This window comes from Zea mays, chromosome 1 (assembly GCF_902167145.1).
Source record: "Zea mays cultivar B73 chromosome 1, Zm-B73-REFERENCE-NAM-5.0, whole genome shotgun sequence".
NCBI lineage: Eukaryota > Viridiplantae > Streptophyta > Magnoliopsida > Poales > Poaceae > Zea > Zea mays.
The window spans coordinates 176,122,218-176,147,269 of record NC_050096.1 but is presented as its reverse complement, the minus strand read 5'-3'; the positions used below and the strand labels follow the sequence as shown (position 1 = coordinate 176,147,269).

Below are 25,052 nucleotides of genomic sequence, written 5' to 3'. Positions count from 1 at the left end.
TGGGGTTCTGATGCCTGCCAGTGGTGTTGAATTAATCCCTGGCGATGTTCTTCAGATTGCGCCGGTTGATATTCCTTCGTCGAGCCACCACCTAGCTTATCGTGACTTGGGATTTCCTTCGTTCTTTTCTAATCTTCAGGTAATTTGGCTTTTTCTGTTCTGGCAATACTCCTGGCAAATTACTGTCTTTGTACTCATTTGCTTTTAATATCAGGCTTTGGTCAACAGGATGGCTAGTCAACTGAGATCACAAGGTGCCTCTATCCCAGAAGGAGCCCTATCTCTGACGCAATGGAATCTGTTGCTGCTTCAGAAGCAGATATCTGATTTGAAAATGTCAAATGTTGGTTAGTGTTTTTGTTTCTTCCTTGGCTGATTGATTAGTCTGTTTTTAACTGTGTGTCCTTCTTTGACTGTTTTTTGTTAGATATGGCCCAACGGTGCTCTGAACTCGAGGAGAAGTATTCCCAAGGTCAGATTGACCTGGCTCGGGTTTCTGCTTCTTTAGATGATGTCGGCTCTTTGAATTCCTCTCTTAGTGCTCAGCTTGACTCTGAAAGGGCGGCTAATGAGGTAAGCTTACTTGACTTTCTCTACTGTGTTTTTACTACTTACTGGATACTTGAGAGCTGATTCTTGTCTGTAGGAGGAGAAACAGGTACTGCGGCTTCTCGTGATAATCTTGATAGGTTGTATCGTGACGCCAGCAATCTCTGGCCGTCTTGGAGAGGAGCCACCGTTTTACCATGGCCGATTTGGATCATCACCGTCACGAGCTGCAAGTATCCTAGGATGAGGTCCTGCGTCTCAAGCAGTTGGTGTCGAGCAAAGACTCCATCATCAAGGATCTGCGCACCTCCAAGAGATCGGTCGTCCATGAGCTAGAAACCGCTCGACTGGCTACCAAGGTTGCCGAAGAAAATTCCACCATTCTGAAGGCTCAGCGCGACAAGGCTATGGATAAAGCCATTCGCGCGGGGCGGATCTTGATGAGAAGGCCAGGCGTAGTTGTTCCTGATGATATACTTGCCCGATGTCAAAGCTGCTCCTGACTCCTCGAGTCGCCCTTCTTCATCGATCGCTCCTGAGAAATATATTGCCAAGTAGAAATACTGAATACATTCATGAACTATATGTGTATGTGATCAATGTGCCTGAATACTCGGTTAGAACGTGTTCTTGAATGCTATTTTGTTTTCTGTTGTTGGAATTCAACAATTGTTATGATTGCAGAAGTAAATGCAGTGTGCTGGTTTCGAAGCTTTTTCCTATTTTATGCTAATTGATTAGCTAGTGAGGCATAGAAATTGCCCTAGGATGAGTGATTGTAAGCATGTTATACTAGGTCGAGTAGGCGTGAGCATGTTGCACCGTCTTAAGTCATTGCCGACTTAAGCCGATTGCTCCGTTAGTAGGGTATAGTGGTCACCCTAAGTTAAGTAAGCGTGAGCATATTGCACCATCTTAAGTCATTGCCAACTTAAGTCGATTGCTCCGTTAGTAGGGTATAGTGGTCACCCTAAGTTGAGTAAGCGTGAGCATGTTGCACCGTCTTAAGTCACTGTCGACTTAAGCTGATTGCTCTGTTAGTAGGGTATAGTGGTCACCCTAAGTTGAGTAAGCGTGAGCATGTTGCACCGTCTTAAGTCACTGCCGACTTAAGCCGATTGCTCCGTTAGTAGGGTATAGTGGTCACCCTAAGTTAAGTAAGCGTGAGCATGTTGCACCGTCTTAAGCACTGTCGACTTAAGCCGATTGCTCCGTTAGTAGGGTATAGTGGTCACCCTAAGTTGAATAAGCATGAGCATGTTGCACCGTCTTAAGTCACTGCCGACTTAAGCCGATTGCGTCGTTAGTAGGGTATAGTGGTCAACCTAAGTTAAGTAAGCATGAGCACGTTGCACCGTCTTAAGCCACTGCCGACTTAAGCGATTGCTCTGTTAGTAGGGTATAGTGGTCACCCTAAGTTGAGTAAGCATGCAGATTGATAATAAATAGTTTGAGTGCCCTTGAGAATGAAGTCTTTTTATTGATGATGTATTTTCCGATTACAGAATACAATGCTGCCTCGATAACCTTTGAAATCTAGCTAGGGGTAAAACTTCCTGAGATGCTCTATATTCCATGAATTTCCTATTTCCGTGCCATCCATTTGAGTAAGCCGATATGATCCTGGCCGAGTGACTTATGCTACCATGAATGGCCCTTCCCATAGTGGCGACAATTTGTGTCGTCCTTCCCCCGTTAGAATTCGGCGAAGGACCAAGTCTCCCACTGTGAATGATCGATGTCGTATGGCCTTATCATGATAGCGCCTCAGGGTTTGCTGGTATCTAGCTGACTGAATTACTGTATTCAATTGTTCTTCTTCCAATATATCAATATCCTCTAGTCTGGTAGCTTCTGCCTCAGCTATGTTTTCGAAGACCAGCCTTGGTGCCCCAAACCTGAGGTCGGCAGGTAGCACTGCCTCCGAACCATAGACCATGAAGAAGGGAGTGTTTCCATGCAAAGCTCGACTAGGTTGAGTTCTTAGGCTCCAAACCACATACGACAACTCTCTGATCCATTTTCCCGCGAACTTTTCATTCTTGTCGAAGATTTTCTTCTTGAGTGCTTCCAATATCATTCCATTAGCCCTTTCTACCTGACCGTTGGCTCTTGGGTGTGCTACTGACGCATATTTGATCTGGATGCTTCTTTGTTCGCAGAAATCAAAGAATTCAGAGCTAGTAAAATTGGATCCCAAGTCAGTTATAATGCTATTCAGTATTCCAAACCTGAATATTATATCTTGTATGAATTCCACTGCCTTAGCTGAAGTCAGAGAAGCGATGAGTTTGTACTCTATCCATTTAGTGAATTTGTCAATGGCAACCAGCACGTGAGTATAGCCTCCCTGAGCTTTCTTGAAGGGTCCAATCATGTCCAGTCCCTAGCACGCAAATGACCATGTTAAGGGTATGGTCTGCAGTTGTTGAGCTGGTAAGTGCTGCTGCTTTGATAAGAATTGGCAAGCTTCACACCTCTAGACTAATTCAGCTGCATCACTCTTTGCTATCGGCCAGTAGAAACCAGATCATAAGACCTTTCCAACTAGAGTCCTGGATGCTGCGTGTATCCCGCACTGTCCGGCATGGATCTCATCTAACAGTTGCTTCCCAGTAACCGAAGGAATGCACTTCATGAGGACTCCTGTTGCGCCCCTTCTGTACAGTGCCTCCCCAATGAGGGTGTAGTGAGCTGACTGCCTTGCGATGCGTTTTGCTACAACTTTGTCATCCGGTTCCTCTTTATTCTTTATGTATCCGATGATGGGCTCCCTCCAGTCATTAGAGTCTGACTCTAGCTGGCTCAAAATGTTACACTCTTCTGCTTGATCTGAGGAAATGCTTGGACGTGGCACCTCTTGAACAAAAACTCCAGGTGGAACCTGGGTCCGACTGGATCCTAGTTTTGACAACGCGTCTGCCGCCGTGTTGTGATCTCTTTCCACATGATGAAATTCCAGCCCTTCAAATTTGTCTTCTAGTTTTCGGACGGCTGTGCAGTACTTGCCCATAGAGTCATTCGAGCAATCTCATTCTTTATTTATCTGACTTATGACCACCAGCGAATCTTCGTAGACCATCAACCTCTTAATGCCCAGTGATATGGCAATGTTCAATCCGTGGATCAAAGCTTCATATTCTGCTGCATTATTGGATGCTGAGAATAACAACTAAAGAGCATATTTGAGTTGTTCACCTCCAGGTGCAATGAAGAGGATCCCTGCGCCTGCCCCCTACAGCTTCAGCGAGCCATCAAAATACATCTGCCATACTTCTGCAGTTTCCGGGTTATCTGGTACTTGTTGCTCGGTCCACTCTGATACGAAGTCAACTAGTGCTTGAGTCTTTATTGCAGTGCGAGGCCAAAACTCAATGTCGTGAGCTCCCAGCTCGTAGGCCCACTTGGCTATTCTTCCGATGGCTTCTTTGTTGTGGAGAATATCCCCTATTGGAAATCCAGTGACTACTATGACTTTGTGGTCATCAAAGTAGTGACGGAGTTTGCGTGCAGTTAGAAGTACTGCATACAATAGTTTTTGAACTTGAGGATATTTCTTCTTTGAGGGTCCCAAAACTTCACTGATGAAATAGATGGGATGTTGTACTGGATATGCATGTCCTTCCTCTGCTCGCTCGACTACCAACGCGGTGCTCACCACGTGAGTCGTGCAAGAGATGTACAACAACAGATCTTCAGCCGACTGACTCGGCGTGGCTCGGCGTGGCGGCTTTAATACTGGTGGTGTTGTTAGGAACTTCTTCAGTGCGTAAAGGGCTTTCTGAGCTTCTGAGGTCCACTAGAACTTGTCCACCTTCTTGAGCAATTTGTAGAACGGTAGGCCTTTTTCTCCTAGCCTCGATATGAACCTGCTCAAAGCTGCCATGCATCCAGTAAGTCTCTGTACTTTCTTCTGTGATCGTGGTGCTTCCATTCTCAAAATAGCTTCGATTTTCTCTGGGTTGGCTTCAATTCCTCGGTGGCTGACAATGAATTCGATCAATTTTCCTGCTGGTACTCCAAAGACACATTTTTCTGGGTTAAGCTTCCACCGATATCGCCGCAGACTGTTGAAGAATAGCTGCAAATCTTCAATGAAGTTTTCTGAGTTTTCTATCTTGATTACCACGTCATCCACATAAGCTTGTACACGCTTGCCCCAGTGATCGGCTAAGCATGTCTGAATGGCTTTCTGGTAAGTCGCTCCAGTGTTTTTGAGGCCAAACGACATGGAGGTATAGCAGAAAGCCCCAAACGGGGTGATGAATGCAGTTTTTTCCTCATCTTCTTTTGCCAGGCTGATCTGATGGTACCCAGAGTAGCAATCCAAGAAGGACAACACAGAACACCCGGCGGTCGAGTCTACCACCTAGTCTATTCTAGGAAGTCCGAAGACATCCTTCGGACAATGTTTGTTGAGATCCGTATAGTCGACGCACATGCGCCAATCCACTTTATTCTTTTTGAGTACAAGAATAGGATTTGCTAACCACTCAGGATGCAGTACTTCTCTAATAAATCCTGCTGTGACTAAGCGAGCTAGCTCAGCATGGATGGCTTCTCTCTTGTCGGGCGTGAAACGACGCAACTTTTGTTAGATCGGCCTCACCTGGGGATAGACCTTCAGTTTGTGCTCGGCCAGCTCTCTCGGGACTCCCGGCATATCCACAGGTTGCCATGCGAATACGTCTCGGTTATCTTGCAGAAACTGGACGAGCGCGCTTTCCTATTTGTCATCCAGGCTGGAGCTGATGATGGCAGTCTTGCGTTCATCAGCGAACCCGAGGTTGATTCTCTTTGTTTCCTTAGTCGGCGGCATAGAGGTCACGACTTGAGCTTCATTTGCAGGTACTGTGAGGTTCTCCTTAGGCTTTGAATTCACCTGCGCAGAAGAAGTCGTCGATGGTTTAGTGGTGAGGGCCGCTTGAATGGCCACTCGGAAGCACTCTGCGGCGCCTTGGAAGTCAACGCGCACAGTGATGATTCCTTGTGGTCCAAGCATCTTCAATATCATGTACGTATAATGCGGGATGGCCATGAACTTCGCCAATCCAGGCCTGCCGATGATGGCGTTATATCCGTAGTCGAAGCTTGCTACCTCAAACCTCAGGAACTCGGTTCTGTAGTTATCCGGAGTTCCAAAGGTGACCGGCATGTAGATGTGTCCGAGTGGATATTCTCCTTCAGTCGGCACGATGCCGAAGAAAGGAGTGTCTGACTCGTGGAGCTCTTTGAGTGCGACTCCCAAGCCTTGAAGTGTCCGGGGGAAGGTGACGTTGATGCTGCTTCCCCCGTCCACTAACACCTTCTTTACCTTGCTCTCTCGGATCACCAGATCGACGAGGAGCGGGTACTTGCCCGGATGATCGAAGTTGAGCCACTGATCCGCTCGAGTGAAGGTGATCGGGTGTTCGGACCATCGATACGAGGTGGGAGGACCGGTGGCCGCCACCAGTATCTGACGGTCGTTGAGCTTCTGCTGCCTCTTACTTTCTTGCGACCAATGTCCGCCGAAGATGACGTTGACTTCTCCGTCGATGCGCGGGAATGCTCAGCCTCCTCCCCCTTCCTGCTATTGAGGCTGTCGAGGTTCTCCGGGTCCTCCTTGTGGTGGGGGAGGTGGTAGAGGTTGGAAGGGTCGGCCGTTCCTGATGGAGTGCTTGAAGTCTCTGCAGTTCCGGAGGGTGTGGCGCATGTCCTTGTGGTACGGGCACTGAGCGTCGAGGATGTCGTCCAATGTACGTTCGCCTTCGTGGGGTGCTCCTCGGGCGTGAGAGGCGGGTGGTCCGGCGACGTGGACTTCTTCACGAGGCCTCTTCTCCCAACGCTTGTAGGGTTGTTGGTTCGTGTCGCGTCGTGGTGCCGTTGGTGCAGGTTTTGCCCCTCCGATGAGGTCCTGAGCTCGTTCGTCGGTAGTGATGTAGAGGTCTGCTTCCCAGAATAGCTGCTCGGAGGTAGTCGGCGCCTTTTGCAGTATGGCTCGGACGAAGGCCGAGTCATTAGATCCCCGGTAGAAGTCCTCGATTACTGCTGCTTCCGCAACCTCGAAGATATGATTTCTCATTGTCTGAAACCTTTTGAGATACGACCGGAGAGTCTCATCCCCTCGGCGCTTGATGGATTTGAGGTCCCATGGCTGCGCCAGCTTGTTGGAGAGAGATTGGAAGTTGGCGATGAAGCACCGACTGAAGTCGCTCCAGTCGTCGATGCAGTGTCGGGGTAGGTGTCGTAGCCATTGCAGCGCATCTTGCCTGAGGACGATGGGCAAGTGTGCAGTCATCACATCTTCAGTTGCCCTAGTGGCTCGGGCAGCGGTGGTATAGACGGCCAACCGGCCTCCCGGGTCCTGCTTAGGCTCGTACTTGTCAACGTTGGAGACTTTGAAGTTAGGGGGCCACTGAATGGCCCTGAGACATGGAGTGAGCGCCGATACTCCACATGTGTCCTCCTGTCGACGATGATGATGTCGGTCCTGGGGAGGGGAGTTGTCGACATGGTGCCTCGACCGTCCCCGGGTCGTACCGCCGGTTGAAGCTATGGCTGACTCAACTCTGGTGGCCTAACTTTGCGCAGGGATGCCGTGATCCCGATCATACTCTTCTCGGCACCGAATCTCATTCTCGTGTCGTCGTTCACGTGAAGCGTTGATGGAGCTCCGTGTGTCCCGCCGACTATTGATGGCGTGTCGTAGATCGCTCGGAGGATGAGCGAGAGGCAGAAGATGATTAGCTGCCCGAGTGAGCAGCCGCCGATAGCCCTCAGCGTCCGGAGTCCGAGGGAGGCCATCGACTATCCGAGACAACACTCCACCGACCTCACTCGGTGTGTTCATGGCTCGGGCGAAGTCGGGGTTCAGGTTCCGTCCGAGAAGAGGGTTCTCTCGACGTTGTCTCGCCTCCTGTTTGGCCTGTTCTTGAGCTTGCCGACGGTCACGTCGTTGGGAATTCCTTCTTTCCTTGAAGACCCATTCTTCTGGAGTTTCTCCCACCTCCGAGATCTCGTCTCGTGACACAGGCTGCGCTAGGTCCCGCTCTCCGGCTTCATAATGTCGCTGGATATTTCGGTGTCAGTTCCTTCGTCGACGAGATTCCCGCTGAAGAGGTTCCTCCCCCGGCGGGGTTGGTTCATCGTCGGAGACGGGGGACGATTCTACTCTCCCCCCAATGAAGTGGACGTCGGGGTAGAATGGAACTGTCGTAGCAACAAGCTTCTTTCTGTTCTCCTTTGAGGGCGGAGGTACCAGAAGAGCAGCTTGATGAGCTTTCACCTCGTTTGTTTCCTTTTTCCTTGTGATCTGTGTCCATTTTTCCGTAGAAGAGGTGGTCAGCGGGGTTCTCCGGGTAGACAGATCCTGTGCTCCTGATTTGCAGGAGGTAGTCTTCGCTTGGAGCGCTGGAGGTTGCGCTTTTTCCTGCTTCGCTCCAGCTTTCCCGGAGATCGTCGAGGAAGGTTTTCTCTCCGGCGGATCCGCGATGCGATGTAGAGTTCCTTCCTCGTCTGCCATGGATGAGATGGTTCCGAAGCAGAACACGGATCCAGGGCGGAGGATGATCTTATGCTGGAAAGTGATGGCCATTGAGCTAGCTTGGATCAGTGACACACCCCCTACCCGGCGCGCCAGCTGTCGGTGTTTTGGGTCCGACCGCGCACCCAGGGTTGCCCCTTGAGGTGCTTTTTGGAGTAGGACAGTGTTACTGACTGTAGCTCGATGGTTCGTGCCAGATGCACGAGAGACAGTAGACAATCTTGTACAGGTTCGGGCCGCTTTGAGATGCGTAACACCCTACGTCCTGGTGTGGATGTTTTTATGTGGTAGGTTACAGGGGAGTTCTCTAGTACGAGGGATGCTAGAGAGCTGAGTAGACGGCTAATGAGTGAGTTGTCTTTGAGGGGGTGCCCCCTAGGCCTTATATACTCGACCGTGGGGCGTTACATGCGGTTATGATAACAATGTGTGCCTAAGTAATAGTGAACCGACTGAGCTTATCTTCCTAAAATTCTACCGACTTATCATCATTCAGTTCCGACGCCAGAGGGCGCAGCGCGGGAGAATCAGATCACTGCTGTGGATAATGCTTGAATTCATTGGACCGCCTGGGCTCGAGTTGATCCAATCTTGCGTCGATCCATTCCGCCAGACATTCCTCCCCAGGCCCACGAAGGGATGGCCTTGCAAAATAATGGGCCCAAGGCCTTTCGCGAGGTCTTCTAGCCTTCTAGTGGACCCGGGGGATATCTGTCCCCCATAGTTATAGATAGTCATTAAGGTAAACCCTATTACAGACATGACCCTTATCGCACCTGACCTCACGAGGCCCATCACTATGAGCCGATTCACACATGGGCCTTCCTAGGCGGATGGGGGCGCGGGAGGCCCATAGACTTCGGCGGGGCCTTCGTCTAGCAACACCAGACCGAAGGGGGTCGCACTGGTCGTCGTTCCGGCGGCGCCCCGACTTGTTCTGGCGTGTTCTGTCGATGTAGCCTTCGTCAGCATGATGAGAGGACGAAGTCGTAGAGCGAAGGGTAGCATGTTCGCCTTCGCCCCAACACTCCGTGGGCGGAGATCTCTGGCGGCGACCCTCTACTGAGCATCCGTGCCACAATTCCTCTGGTCGAGTAGATGACGATGAGGCAGAGCAGAGCGTGGCTTCGATTCCTTTTGTATCCAGGTGGGCGCGAGCGAGGGAGGTTGCAACGACCCACAATTTGTTGTGCTATCAGAGGGGAGCCCGCAGGTTACGTGATTCGCTCGGGCTCGTGGTCAGCGCAGCCGAGAACCCTGCCACTTCGGTACAGGTGAGAGGCATTTGACGTGTGGGTCCCACGCTAGTGCCACAAAACACGGCCAACGACACGGAGGTGGAGCTAGGGTGCGGACGCACGAACCACTCGGAGCTTGTTACGGTGAGGTTGGGGAAGATCCCGACAGGCAGGCCCCCGATGCTAGTGGAAGGAGGAATCAGTGCGCGTGGTAGAGTCCGAGTTACTGAGACCGGACGGTGGGACCCAAGTGCAGTGAGCGCGGAAGTGCAGGTGACGACTGGGTCGAGGGGAGGATGGGAGAGTGGGTCGAAGAGGTGGTTTGGGCCCATGCGCGGTTTTCACCTTTTTCCTTTTTTTCCTTTTTCTGAATTTATTTTCCTCTTTGTTTTTAGAATTCAAATTTGAATTTGAATTAGGTTATGAAATTCACCCTTGCTCAAAAATTGTATTAATTCAAATATTAATGGAAGGTAAGTATACTCTTATTTATATATTTATTTTATCTCGTTTGCATTGTATTTTCCTTCTTTTCTCTTTATTCTCTTTTCTCCATTCAAATCAAATTCAAATTCAAACTCCATTTTGAACTTCAAATTTCCAAGTGTAAAAGTTAACACTAATGTGATTATAACATCTACTATTTACAATATTATTATTTAATCTTCTCCTTCTTATTTATTTATAGAAGAAATAAATGGTTCCATTAAATCCCCTTTCATATTTTCTATTTTATTTTCATTTATACTTTGAGGTCCCAAGTTTAAATTATGACTCTTTATCAACATGTTCCACCACATATTCATAAGTATAAGATGCCTATAGCGCTTTATTTAATGAAATGAATAGTCATTTAGTTGAATTGAAAACCTTTCTACTACTTCTTCTCTAATATAATTCTTGGTTTTCATAAATTCAGTCCTCAATTTTCAATACTAGTATAATTTGAGATATCTGAATTTACTATTTTATTTCTTCATATATTTATTATTATTATTATTATTTTCTTATACATATTTTGGGCCTTATACTATGTCTTCCTCTTCGCCGCGGCAGCCGGACAACAGCGCCATGGATGCCGGATTACGTGTCCTGCTCGACGACGGGCAACTACACGGGCGGCACCCAATACGAGAGGAACCTGGGCCAGCTCCTGCAGGCCGCGCTCCTGGCGGCGGCCAGCTCCAGCGGCAACGACTGGGTCTACAAGGGCAACGCCGGGGCGGGGGCCGGCCGACATGGCGTTCGGCCTCATCATGTGCTTCGTGGACCGCAACGCGGCGCAGTGCCTCGACTGCCTCTCTAGGGCGCCGCCCGGTATCGCGGCGGCGTGCCCAGGCAGCCGGAGCGTGGACGCGGCGTACGACGCGTGCGTGCTCCGGTACTCGGTCGCGCCGATCCCCGCTGCCGCCGACCTCGACTACGACCCTTCGGTCACGGCGGCGATTTGAACACAGCTTGCCATGCAATGCAAACGCCGCCGCGCCATATATTCTGCTCGTCGTTCTAGCATATCGAGCTATAGGCAGCTTATGAAATCTCTCTGAAATCTCGCGTTGCCTCCTTGCTAATGAAATTTACATATTACTATTTGCGAAGGAAAGAAAATAGTACACTAGTAGAAAAGAGCTCTAAGGTGGCGGCACGTAAAAATTTATACTGACAATTTCACTTACAACACGTGAAAAAACAGATGGGCCCACCTTAAGAAACCGCCAGTGTAACATAACTAAACCGTCAGTGGAAAAGGATATATTTACAGTGACAGCTGTATTATGTAAACTGGCAGTGGAAATATCATATACACTGGCGGTTCACTTAACAGAACCATCAGTGAAAAGGATGTATTTACACTAGCGGCTGTATTAAGTAAACCGCGAGTGAAAATATCATATACACTGGCGGTTCACTTAACTAAACCGTCAGTGTAAAACAGATATTTACACTAGCAGTTGTATTAAGTGAACTGTTAATGGAAATATATATACACTAGCGGTTTAATTAACGAAACTGTCAATATATTGCATGAATACTCGGTACCAGAGAGGAATCAGTACCCCAATACATTGCATGATTACTCAGTGATCGGTACCCCAATACATTGCATGATTACTCATTGATCGGTACCCCAATACATTGCATGATTTCTCAATACGAGAGGGGTGATCAATACATTGCATGATTACACAATCTATATACCCACCAATCTGAGATACACTATATATCACTAACTACTTCATTACATTTAACTACTTCATTACATACACTACATCAATGATACTCCAGCAGCGATCCAATCTCTCACTAATGTCATTTCTTGACTTGCATTTACGTTCACCCAATCTGACACATCGTAATCAGCTTGGCCATGCGAACAACTCCCTGATCCTCCTATGTGGCCTCGATCTAACAAATAGTTATGCAAAGCAAAACAAGCAATTATAATCTTCACTTGCATGCTTCTTTTGTAAAATGGGAGTCCTCGTAACACATGCCATCTTGATTTGAGTAGTCCAAAAGCCCGTTCAACTACATTTCGTAGACTCAAGTGGTGGAAATTAAACTTTTTCTGCACAGTCTCTACTCCTGTTTGATTAAAATCTTCTAAGTGATGTCTCTGATTCCGATATGGTGGCAAGTAACCTTCGCGAATTGAGTAATCAACATCCACTAGATAATACCTCCCTCTACACAAACAAATAAACTCAGAAAAAGATTTACTAGATCGTAATGCATGAATACAATGTATACAATGGCGCCAACATAACATGCATGCCACCACACCTGCTGGTGGGTGTGGATAGTTCGCTTCTCCCATACAACTCACGAGCACTGCCATGTCATGGCAAGAACCAGACAACCCAGCACCTACAAAAGTGAACTGCATATCCATGTCCAGTATACCTAATACATTGTAGCTAGGCCACCCTTTTCTATTTATGTGTTCAAGCCTCGACTCATGACATACGTGAGCTGGAATGTGTGCCATCTAAGACTCCTATGCACCCATCAAAGAAAGGGACATAAGGTCTAAGCTTGTTATGTACTTTAGAAAATGTTGGATCCTTTGGACATATAATGGTTTGTGCAAAACCATACATAGCATCTGTCACCATAGCCATTTTTCTACTAATGGTATCCAAAGACCTTTCAAATCTGTCTCTAATTTGGCGTGTTGCTTGTTGTGTCCCACATGCCCATAAGAACATCCCTAATGCCTCACATGACTCGACCTCTTGTGTTGACCTGAACCCATGATAACATAGAGATTCTACTTGAGATCGCAGAGCATTTAGGTTCTATAAGTTTAAAGGTGGCAAGTCCGACAAGACCAAAAAATGTGTGCCACTAGACATCCATCATCACTAGCCGGTAAGTATGAAAATTTATGAATACATATCATACACAATGCTGCAACTAAATAACCAATCTCCTGTTATGTATGTAGTGCCACAAGCAACCACAAGGATCGATCATATGTGAGTTCTATGCGTGCGAGTTTATGAGAATGAACGGACGATACATCACAAATCCTAGCAAGGTATTATTAGTAATAGTCATGTTTGTATTTGTCAATTAAAGATGCAAATGTGTTATCGAGTGTGAATAGATGATGTTTATAAACTTCCTTTACATGAATTTCAAAAAGGAAATCCGGAGAACTTGACCGAAGGTGCATTGTATGGTATAGTTGAAGACCTATGCACATTCATATTAAAATAGGTCATTCCCGCTGAAGGGAAATATCACGACGCTTCTAGTACATTAGCTATACCGCAGTTTAGAATATTAACAGAAGTTAGTAGACTATCTCTTAAACGAGATAGTTACTATAGCATAGGTGAAAACAATTGATGTATAGAATGTATCGAATTTAATTCAGTTTTGTTTGAAAATTTATGGTTGTAAACAGAAAAATATATGTTGTAAACAATATTTTGTAAACAGAAGAATATATTGTAAACAAAAGAATTTGTGTTAATAAATATAAAATTCAGTTTTGTTTGAAATTTGAAAAAAATGCGGGAAAACTTATACTAGCAGGAAATGGTAAGCAGCCCGCCACTAGCGGGCTGCTAAAGAAAACCGCCAGTGAAAATCATGTTTCCACAGACGGTTTTTTAAGCAACCCACCAGCGCTAATGTTATTTCCACTGGCGGTCTGATTAAGAAAACCACCAGTCAAAATCATGTTTCCACATGTGATTTTCTTAAGAAGCCCGCGGAGTGGAAATAACATTAGCACTGGCGGGCTGTTTAAGAAAATCGTAAGTGAAAATCATGTTTCCATTGGCGGTCTGCTTAAAAAACCGCCAGTCAAAATCATGTTTCCACTGGCGGTTTTCTTAAGAAGCCCGCGAGTGGAAATAACATTAGCACTGGCGGACTGGTTAAGAAAACCGTCAGTGAAAATCATGATTCCACATGCGGTTTTTTTAAACAGACCGTCAGTGCTAATGTTATTTCCACTGGCGGGCTGCTTAAGAAAACCGCCAGTCAAAATTATATTTTCACTGACGGTTGGCAAACAACCGTCAGTGAAAAAGGCCGATTTCTACTGGTCCCTAGCACTGGCGGCACTGAAAACGCCAATGTAAATAGTTCTAGGACCGTCACTATAGAGCTTCTATGTATTAGTGGTAGACATAGACCCCACCGCCCATTTTGATTTTGAATTTTAATTTGATGTTTGCTGATTAATATGGCCGGTGATTTGAACTAACATATAGTAACATATGCTTTGTATGCTTATTGGATGTTATTGTGTAGATCTTGTTGGATGTTGGATCAGGGTCCCTGCATGCATGCATGCATGGTGGAGAAGCTAGCATGCACGATATGGAAGGGAAGAGACGGCACATTTTGCTCTCTGCTACAACATGTCAACATAAATTACCCTACGCATGACGTACGTGTTGGTTGTATTAATTGGTGAGGATTCATTCATTGCTAAGTTTCTGTACGTGTAGCATACGTACATACAATGAAATAGAAATAGCTACGTACGCAAATAGCCTAGCCTTTCTTGGATGGAGAATTCGTATGCGACTTCGTCGTTCCAACAAGCTCATAACCATGTCTGCCAATTATATTGCAGATCTACTCATAATATATAAGTTTTTTTTGTTGGAGTTTAATTGTTGATAGAAGAAAAGAAATGTATACATAGAATAATAGTGATCCCTACCTCTCCTAGCTATGGTTACTTGCTAGCTGTCTCTTTGATGACTCTGATAGGATGCTTGATCACAAGTAGTCGTCCAACAACAGTTACCACTTAGCTAAATTAATTTATACTACCTTCGTTTTCGAATATTTATTACCCGCTAGTTTATTATTAAATCCTAAACCCTTCGGCTCGACTCGGCTCATTATAATTTTCTAGCGAGCCCAGCTAGGATTCTAGCTCGGTTCTCTAATGAGTCAGCTCGGGTTAGCTCGTGAGCTAGCTCGCGAGCCAATAAGCGAGTGAAGCCACAAAACAAGTTTGTCTAGTCGTTGATGTCGTCTCATCTTTCATAGTCTTGTTTTCTCGTAGTTATGATCTATGATATGGACATGTGTGGATGTGACATATGCTGAAATATTTGCATTATTGCATGGCTACATACCTATATTTCGTATTTAATATTTAATTATTGGTTATGGTTTTGTGAACTTTGTTTTTAGCATCATATGATGTTAGTGTTGTGCAATGAAATGTTACATGTTTGCGGAATGGATGATGAATTGCTTTATAATGATGATTGATGCTATCTTTATTATAATAAGGCTTTGTAAATCTGTAAGTTAATACATATTTAGTTATTTAATTCAATATTAAAAGTTAGAAGCTAGTGCGATGATATGATAATAATATTATAAAGGTTTTGGTTTTGTAGTGTTAAACACTTAAAATATGATTTTTCGGTTTTATATATATATATATATATATATATATATATATATATATATATATATATATATATATATATATATTTGTGTGGCTCGTGAGCCTAACGAGCGAGCAAGATGTTTAGCTCGTTAGTATAACAAGCCGAGCCGAGCTGACTCGTTACAGTAACAAGCCATAACGAGCCAAACCATAATGAGCCAAGCTAGCTCGATATCCACCACTACCATATATATATATATATATATATATATATATATATATATATATATATATATATATATATATATATAAATATATATATATATATATATATATATATATATATATATATATATATATATATATATATATATATATATATATATATATATATATATATATTTGTGTGGCTCGTGAGCCTAACGAGCGAGCAAGATGTTTAGCTCGTTAGTATAACAAGCCGAGCCGAGCTGACTCGTTACAGTAACAAGCCATAACGAGCCAATCCATAATGAGCCAAGCTAGCTCGATATCCACCACTACCACTAGGTTACCAGCACTCTACTAGCTAGCTCCACCCCAGTCTCAGTCCAGCTCCAGCAGTCCTATGAAGGTAGCTCAGGTCATAGATTGAAGGGCATCAAGCTGTTCGTGTTGGTAGCCGGCATGTCCGTCATCGGCGCAGTGGGGTTCCTGGCTGCCTCAGTCTATGCCACCAGTGCCGCTTACAACAACGGCGCAAAGGCGACAGAAAGGCGGTGGTGGCCAAGAAGAGTTCCGCTGGATCACTGACGTATTTCTAAGGTGAAGCTGTGAAAGCCATCGAGCTGGAGCACGACGCTAGTGGACCAAGGAGGTTCTCCTACGAAGACCTCGCCGCCGCCACTGGCAACTTCTCCGATGACAGGAAGCTAGGAGAAGGTGGCTTTGGTTCGGTGTACCGTGGGTTCTTGGAGGAGCCACTACCGGAATCGACCTCTTTGCCGAGTGCCTGAAGCACTCGGCAAAGCCTGAAAAACACTCGGCACAGGCTTTGCCGAGTTTCGCATTCGGCAAAGAGGGCTCGGCGAACAGTACATCGGCAAAGCCTTCTTTGTCGAGTACTTTTTTTCGGGCACTCGACACAGACTTTGCCGAGTGCCAGGCAGTACTCGGCAAAGAAAAGCCGCCGTCACGGCGCCGGGGTGACGGAGACGGCGTCTTTGCCGAGTGTCCTTGGTGACACTCGGCAAAAAAGTTACATTTGCCCTTGGCTACTTGTCTCAACTCGGCACTCATAGACGGATCTCTTTGGCCCTGCAAGTATTCGCAAGTTAAAAGATGCTAAATTGAGTTTATAGACGGATCTCTTTGACAAACTAAGCACGTACCTTACGTTTGAACCAGGAAATGAAATCGGGCAATCCATTTCTCGCACCATTTCTAAGAAGAGTGTCATATTCCTGTGGAGTGGGGTCCCTTGATCGACGCCATAATTCATAAAGAAATTGTTCCATGTATGGCATCACCTCTTTAAGGTTGGTCAATACATATAGCATGATATGCCGCCACTCTTCATGTGTCAGAGTCTTGGTGGTCGAGCCACTTGCGCTTCCGAGTTGGCCTCGAAATATGCTAAGGTTCGATTCATTGTCGCCATCATTGTAACGAGGGGGTGGATTATGCACGCTCGGCAGTTTCTCACCATAATAAGTTGTTGTGAAGTTTGACACCTCCTCTAGAATGTATGTCTCTGCAATGGAAGCCTCGATTTTGCATTTATTTCTACATTTCTTTCGAATAGTCTTTAGACATCTCTCGATTGGATAGCACCAACGTCCCTGCACGGCCCGCATTCGTGCCTCATAGGGGAGATGAAGAATCAAATGCTGCATTGGATTGAATAAGCCGGGTGGAAATATCTTCTCAAGCTTACACAGTAACACGAGTGCCAATCTTTCCAAGTCTGCAACCACGGTCTGAGATAACTCTTTTTCACAAAGCTGACAGAAGAAATAGCTCAACTCTGAAAGCGCTAGCCAGACATGCTCAGGGACATAGCCTCGAACCATCGCAGGAAGAATCCGTTCAATCCATATGTGGAAGTCATGATTCTTCATCCCTAAGACTCGCATAGTAGATAAGTTCACCCCCTACTCAGGTTAGCTGAATACCCATCAGGGAACATCAACATCTAGGCCTTCTCCATGTCTTTCCACCACTTGGCGACTTCATCTCTTGGTTTGGTTTATCACATAAAGCTGTCAGATCCACTCATGCCTTTACGTTATCCTTTGACTTATCAGGAATGTCCATAATTGTTGCCCAAAGTGTCTCGGCAACATTCTTTTCAGTGTGCATCACGTCAATGTTGTGTGGAAGGAGCAGGTCGTCATAATAGGGGAACCGAGTTAAGCCAGACTTAGGTGTCCACATATGCTGATCACCATATCCCACAAAACCACCTCTGTATTTGCCACGAGCCCATCTATCTGTTGACGAATTTCAGCAACAGTCATCGTTGCAGGTGGGCGGTCTGTCACTACGACACCTTTCGTAAAGTTCTTGATGTCTAGGCGGAATGGATGGTCAAGAGGGAGAAATTATCGATGTTTATCGAAGGACGAATATTTGCCACCCTTTTTCAACCAAATGAACCTAAGAGCTTCCTTGCAAACTGGGCATGGGAACTTATCGTGAACACACCAGGCGCAGAATAGCCCATACGCCGGTAAGTCATGCATGGAGTACTGGTACCAAACATGCATTCTGAAGTTTGTCTTCGTAGCTCGGTCATACGTCCATACCCCTTCCTCCCAAGCACGTACCAATTCATCGATCAAAGGCTCTATGTACACACACATTTTATTCCCCGGGTGTTCGGGAATTATCAACGACACGAATATATTATGCCTTTGAAAGCACACACTGGGGGGAGATTGATTGGGATAACAAACACGAGCCAACATGTGTACGGGGCAACGCTCATTCCATAGGGATTGAACCCATCTATGGCCAGCGCAACACGTACATTACGAGCCTCTTCGGCTTTCTCACGGTGAATGGCATCAAAGTGTTTCCATGCTTCACCATCGGATGTGTGCACCATCTTGTCAGGATTGTATCATTTCCATTTTTGTGCCATGTCATCTGTTTCACGGATTCCTCTGTCATGTATAGATGCTGGATCCTCGGTATGAACGGAAGGTGTCGTACGATTGTCAAAGGGATGTCAAGCTGCCTCTTTTGTCCATCACCAGAATCTACCTCCATGAACCTAGACGATTTACACTTGGGACAGTACTTTGCCTCCGCGTATTCTTTCCTAAATAGCACACAGCCCTTCGGACAAGCATGTATCTGCTCATACGTCATCTTGAGTGCACGAAGGAGTTTCTGTACCTCGTACATGCTCTTTGGCAGAACGTGATCCTTCGGAAGTAGGCTCCCAATAACCGTTAACAAGCCATCGAATGCGTCTCGACTTATGCTGTACTGCGACTTGAACGCCATTACACGCCCAATGGCATCCAGTTGAGAAACCTTTGTCTGGTCGTGAAGGGGATTCTGTGTCGCGTCAAACATGTCGTAGAACGCCTTTGCAGTCGGCTCTGGCTCGTCATCCATACATCCTCCCGTGTACTGTGCCTCGTGATAGTCGTTTAACATATCCGCTACACCCGCATCGGCATCATAATCCTCGACACGTTGTCTCAGCACCTACTCTCTCGTACGATGCGCTTCACCATGAAAGATCCACCGAGTATAGCTCGGCGTAAATCCATTCTTCCAAATATGTTCTACCATGGCCTTCTTTGGTTTTCTTTTCCGGTTGGCACATTTGCTGCACGGGCATGAGACTAGACTCGTTCCTTTAGCAGCTTCGCCATATGCCTGTTCCACGAAATTATCGGTCTTTCTAATCCATTTAGGGGTGACATCGTTCCTTCCTCTACGACCGTGTACATCCACTCACGGTCCTCCATCCTCTAACAGAAGCCTATCAAAAATTTTGGCAGCACCTCCTCTGCACGAGGAGGTTTTGAAATCCTGCATATAAAAGTATCAGCATGATGACTGACATCCACGCATAATTCGACGACACGATGGCCGGCAATCACATATATATATATATATATATTCAATCCATGAGACATCAATACATGATGTGTGGCCAATGCATAAAATGATAAGGACATGCAACCAACACACAAATACTAGAATGCGGTGATGATGGTAATCGTTCCAAGCTAAATAACCGCTTCTATTCTATCCTTGGAATATGCATGTTTTAGAGTTTGGCATTCTTTCTTTTTCGTTTATTAATCTACTAGAAAAAAGGTTATCCACACAATCCACACAATATAGCATATCAATTTTGTTTATCCACACAATCAAGCATGACTATCCAAACCACACCCAACTTAACTATAAATAAGAGGCATGAATTTATGAAATGAGGGTTCTTACACAATCGAGTAGTGATCGGGCCGGCGATGTGCGGAGTCGGGGATGGGGCCGGTCAGCTCGTCGGTGGTGGGCTAGACGTCGCTGGTGGGCGGGTGAGGGAGAGGGAGGCGGCAGGTAAGGGAGAGAGGGATGCGGCGGGTGAGGGAGCGGGTGAGGGCGGTGGCGGCGGGTGAGCGCGTGAGTGAGAGAGAGTGAGAGGAGAGGAAGAAGGAGAAGGAGAAGCCTTTCGGTCAGTATATTTCCGTTCTTTGCCGAGTGCCCGCGATCTGGCACTCGGCAAAGATTTTTTTTAATTTAAAAATATTCTTTGCCGAGTGCCAGATTGCGGGCACTCGGCAAAGCCATCTTTGCTGAGTGCCAACTGACAGGCACTCGACAAAGGTCTGTTCTAGCGTCTTTGCTGAGTGTCATCCCCTTGGCACTCGGCAAATAATATTTTTGGCAACCAAACGTTTTGTGGTATGTTCCTACGCTATGTAGACCTACATGTACCATTTTGGGACAATTATAAAAGTGTCTTCTATAACTATTAGATTTAGTTCGTTTATTTGAATTTCTTTGGAAAATTCAAATTTGAACTGCAAGTCACTCGAAACTTGGAAAACCGTGCATGCAAAAATGATATTCATGCTATTTAGCACAAGTTACGACCGATTTCAGGAGGGGACCGGTAACTTCGAGCACCATGCTCACTAAACATGGTCGTGAACTTGCCATCCACATGTTTAAAAATTGTATAAAACACAACCAAAGTCAAAAAATCATGAAACTTGTCCACGTGTCATGATATCATATATAGAGTCTGTGATAAAAATTTGAGAATTGTTTCGAGAAAGTTATGAGACAGTATGTGTATAAACCTAATACAACTACACATGAAATCATAAAGTTTTAATGTAGTTCTCTTAGATTTCTACATATACTGCCTCACAACTTTCTCGAAACATTCTCAAATTTTTATCACAACCTCTATATATATGATATCATGACATGTGGAAAAGATTCATGATTTTCAGACTTTGTTTGTGTTTTATACAATTTTTAAACAGTTGGATGGCAAGTTCACGACCATGTTTAGTGACCATGTTGCTCGAAGTTTCCGGTCCGCTCCTGAAATCGATCGTAACTTGTGCTAAATAGCATGGGTGTCATTTTTGCATGCACGATTTTCCAAGTTTCGAGTGACTTGCAGTTCAAATCTGAATTTTTCAAAGAAATTCAAATAAACGAACTAAATCTACTAGCTATAGAAAACATTGTTATAATTGTCCCAAAATGGTACATGTAGGTCTAAATAGTGTAGGAACATACCACAAAAAGTTTGGTTGGCAAAATAAAAAAAATAAAAAAATGCTTTGTCGAGTGTCTAAAGAAGGCACTCGGTAAAGAAGGCTTTGCCGAGTGTCAGCCGGTTGACACTCGGCAAAGAATCTTCTTTGCCGAGTGCCAACGCTCGGCCCTCGACAAAGGTTAACGGCCGTCAGCTTTAGACGGCCGCTGACGGCCCTTTGCCGAGCGCGACCTTCACCGAGTGTTTGGCACTCGGCAAAGACATCTTTAACGTGTGTATTTCTATGTCGAGAGTCCTGCACTCGGTAAACGATCTCGTTACCGAGAGCAGGACATGGGCTGACCCACAGGGGGGTCTAGGTGGGCCCTGGCACACCCTAAGCCAGGCCCACCAAAGACCACATCCAGCCATCTCAGCATCACGTTCCTATTTAAACAACGCGATCGTTTAGGCGGTTCAGCTTTCACCGGCGGCTGACGGTTGCTGTGAAACTCAAAATCTGCGATCTGCACTGCGCCTGGACGTGCGGTGCGCTAGCACCGGTCAATCGGTGCCCTGCCCAAGCGCCCTGCAGCCTGCGCCCCTCGGCCCCTGCTAGCCTGCCTCCATTCAGCGTCTGGCCGTAGTGGCTCTTGCTGATAGTAGACGCGGCCCGATCTTCCGTGAGATACGATAACTTGATTGAGTGGAGATCTCGATGTTGATGATCCAAGGCTCCGAGCGAACGGTTCCTCGCAATCACTACACCACGGCTCCGTTGGTTATCACCCGTGACACACGAATGACCTCGCCACGAAGGCTTATCCCTGCAAGCGCAATCAAGAACACAAGCAAGAACAGGAAAGAAACGCAACCAAAATTGTATTGATTATGGGTTGGGGTCTCACAAACCGATGACGGCGATACTGTTCGATGACAGAATTGATCTAAGCAAAATCCAAACCTAAATGTGACGGAGGCTGCTGAATAAATAGAGTATTAGGGCGTGCGTGACCCCTGGACTCGCCCCTAATGGGCTCCGACGCGATACACGGCCCAACGGCCCAACAGACGGTGTCGCAGCACCAAAACAGAATCTGAACACTGACTTGTTTCGACGATTCCTGTTGACTCCGGATGAATTTTCGGGTGGAACCAGTTGGGTTGGTTAGATAATCTCGTTATCTTTCCAACCATATCCAGTCTGTCACAATCAGAGTTCGGATGCATCTTGGGAGTCCATTTTAGTGCAGAATGGTCCTGGAACCCGAGATGGAGTCGCATCCGACTCGGACTTGATCTCCTTCCTGTTGTGGACGCTCTTGCTGCTCCTCCTCAACACCTTGGCCTTTCTCAAGTCCTTGCTGGTCCTCTCCAAGGTACCTAATCATCAAAACATCCATGGCCCCAACCGTAAGCTCTGAAACACAATTAACAAGGGTAGAACGTACCTAGAGATTTAGCTGTCGTGCACGAGATCGTGTTATCGGTCCATTCAGAAGTGATGTCCTCATCATCCTCCTCCTCTTGAATTGGAGTTGTCCTCGACTCGATCTCATCTTCGTCACCCATATATGACTTCAAATCTGAAATGTTAAAGGTGGAACTAACCCAAAAATCTGGAGGCAACTCAGGTGGTAATCCAGGGGGTATCTCAGAGGGAAACACATCCATATACTCTTGCAAAAGGTTAGCAATAGCCGGTGGCAAAGCAATATACGTATCATCAATAGAATAGGAAACATTTTTGCACACTAAGGCATAGCAAAGTCCAACAGAGGCATGTAACTCATCAAGATCAGATTTAGTGGCTAGCAAAGAAGGAGTTTTTAACTTAATAGGTTGCTGATTTTCAGAGTTCAAAACACCTTTTTGCTTAGCATTAATCTTTTTCTCATGTTCTAAGTGGACCATTTCAGTGGGAGTCATAGGAAGCAACACAATTTTCTTTCCCTTATGCATGAAAGTATATTTATTAGATCTACCATGGTGAATAGCATCAATATCAAACTACCAAGGATGTCCCAGTAAAAGAGAGCAAGCATCCATACTCACCACATCGAAATCAGCAGAGTCATGGTAAGAGCCAATAGAAAAATGCACCCTTGCTGTTTTTGTTACCTTGAACTTACCGCTGTTGTTAAACCATTGAATGTGATAAGGGTGGGGATGCTCTCATGTGGTCAAGCCAAGCTTCTTGACCAACTCAACGTTCACCAAGTTGTTGCAGCTACCACCGTCAATCATGGTATGTACACGATAGTCCTTAACGATGAGGAACATGTTGAAGAGGTTGTGGCGCTGTCTGTTGTCGTCGTCACTAGCTGTGGCACTCAAAGCTCATTGCACAATCAAGGCCTTATAGGTCTCGGTCGCTGTTGTACCAAGAACCTCTTCATCACCATCATAACTCTCTGCAATGTTAGCTCCAATAGTATCTTCATCTTCAACATCAGAAGCACTAACATACCCACCATCACCAGTAGCAATGTATGCCCGTTTGCTGGGGCAATCTCGCTGAATATGGCCAAGTCCCAGGCAGCGGTGGCACTTGATGTCGGAGGAGCGGCCTGTGGAAGAGGTGGTCGTAGCAGGTTTTGCTGCAACACCCGAAGGTACAACGGAAGATGTGGACGTCCGTACGCCCGAAGATGATGACGCCTTGGCTGGCGCCGGTGGCTAGCATGGAGCGAAAGTGCTGCTCCTTCGTTGTTGACGGCCCTGCAATTCTTTTTCTGCCAACATAGAAAGATGGAACAAGCGTTGTATAGAATGATATTCTTTATAATCAACAACATCCTGAATCTCCCGCCTCAATCCCCCATAAAACCTAACCATTTGATCCTCCGGATCCTCAACTACCCCACATCGTAGCATACCTTTCTGAAGCTCTTGGTAGTATTCCTGTACCGACATGTCTCCCTGATCTAAGCGTTGCAATTTTTTCGAAGATCACGTCTATAAGAAGGGGGAACAAAGCGAGCTCGCATCTCCTCTTTTAACGCATTCCATGTTTGTGGTGCAGCACGTGTGTTAACAAGTTCATTCCACCAAATGATAGCAAAATCTCTAAATTCACTAGTGGCTTGTCTAACCCTATGCTGCTCAGGAACAAGATGGGAATTAAATTTTTGTTCTACCGTCATCTCCCAGTCTAAGTAAGCTTCAACATCATAAGCTTCAACATCATAAGAATCCATGCGTGTAACAAGTTCAGCAACTCATCGATCAAGCTGCTCATAGGATGTCGAGGCAGAGTCCTTGAAAGTTGCCTAGAGGGGGGGTGAATAGGCAAGTTAAAACTTTTTCAGCAAAAACTAGAAGCAAACTGGGTAAAATTGAATTGATCTCGAAATTCACCCAGTTAACTTTGGAAATGAGATGTTCTAAATGATCCATAGGGTTTAAAGTAGTAGATCTGAGAAGGGCACTTCTCAAAATCCACACACCAAACAAATATGAACAAATCTTCCACAGAATGGTGAGAGAACGAAGAACACAAACAAACACAATGAGCAAGAACACAAGAGACACAAGATTTATCCCGAGGTTCGGTCACACCACCAAGGTGCCCTACTTCCTCGTTGAGGCACCCACAAAGAGCCGGGTCTCTTTCAACCCTAATCCTCCCTTTGCCGACCATAAAGGTCAAGCTCACACACTAATCTTTGCTCAAACGAGCGGGTAATACAAACTTTCTTGTGGTCTTCCACAAGATTTGGAGACTCATAAGAGACACCTAGTCGTCTAGGAGCTAGAAGCTCCAAGAGTAATGAATCCACAAAGAACTCGATGTAGTACCAAAGCTCGAATGAAGAAAAGCAAGAGAGATGTGGAGATGAAGCACAAAAACCGCAGCTCTCAAACTCACTCAAAGATTTCTCTCCAAAGATTTGAAATGGGAGAGGCAAGAGATGTGTGAGAGAGAGTGGGAGGTGTTCTTCAAGTTAGAAATGGAGTTTGGGTTGTGCTCTTGTGTGTGGGGAGAGAGGTAGGAGTGAGTATATATAGGTGGAGCTAAAAACTAGCCGTTGGGCAGATTTTTCTGATTGAGACCGGTTGAACCGCCCCCTAGGGCGGTTGAACCGCCTCTGGCAGGTCAGGCAGACTGTCTGCCAGTCTGACTGTCAGACTGACTGGCAGACT

General features: G+C 45.9%; 1 pseudogene; it reads left to right on the top strand.

The window, feature by feature from the left end:
• The first annotated feature begins 10,387 nt into the window (after nucleotides 1-10,387).
• The window catches only part of LOC103645061 (L-type lectin-domain containing receptor kinase IX.1-like), a 63,504-nt pseudogene continuing 48,839 nt past the window's right edge, over nucleotides 10,388-25,052 (top strand).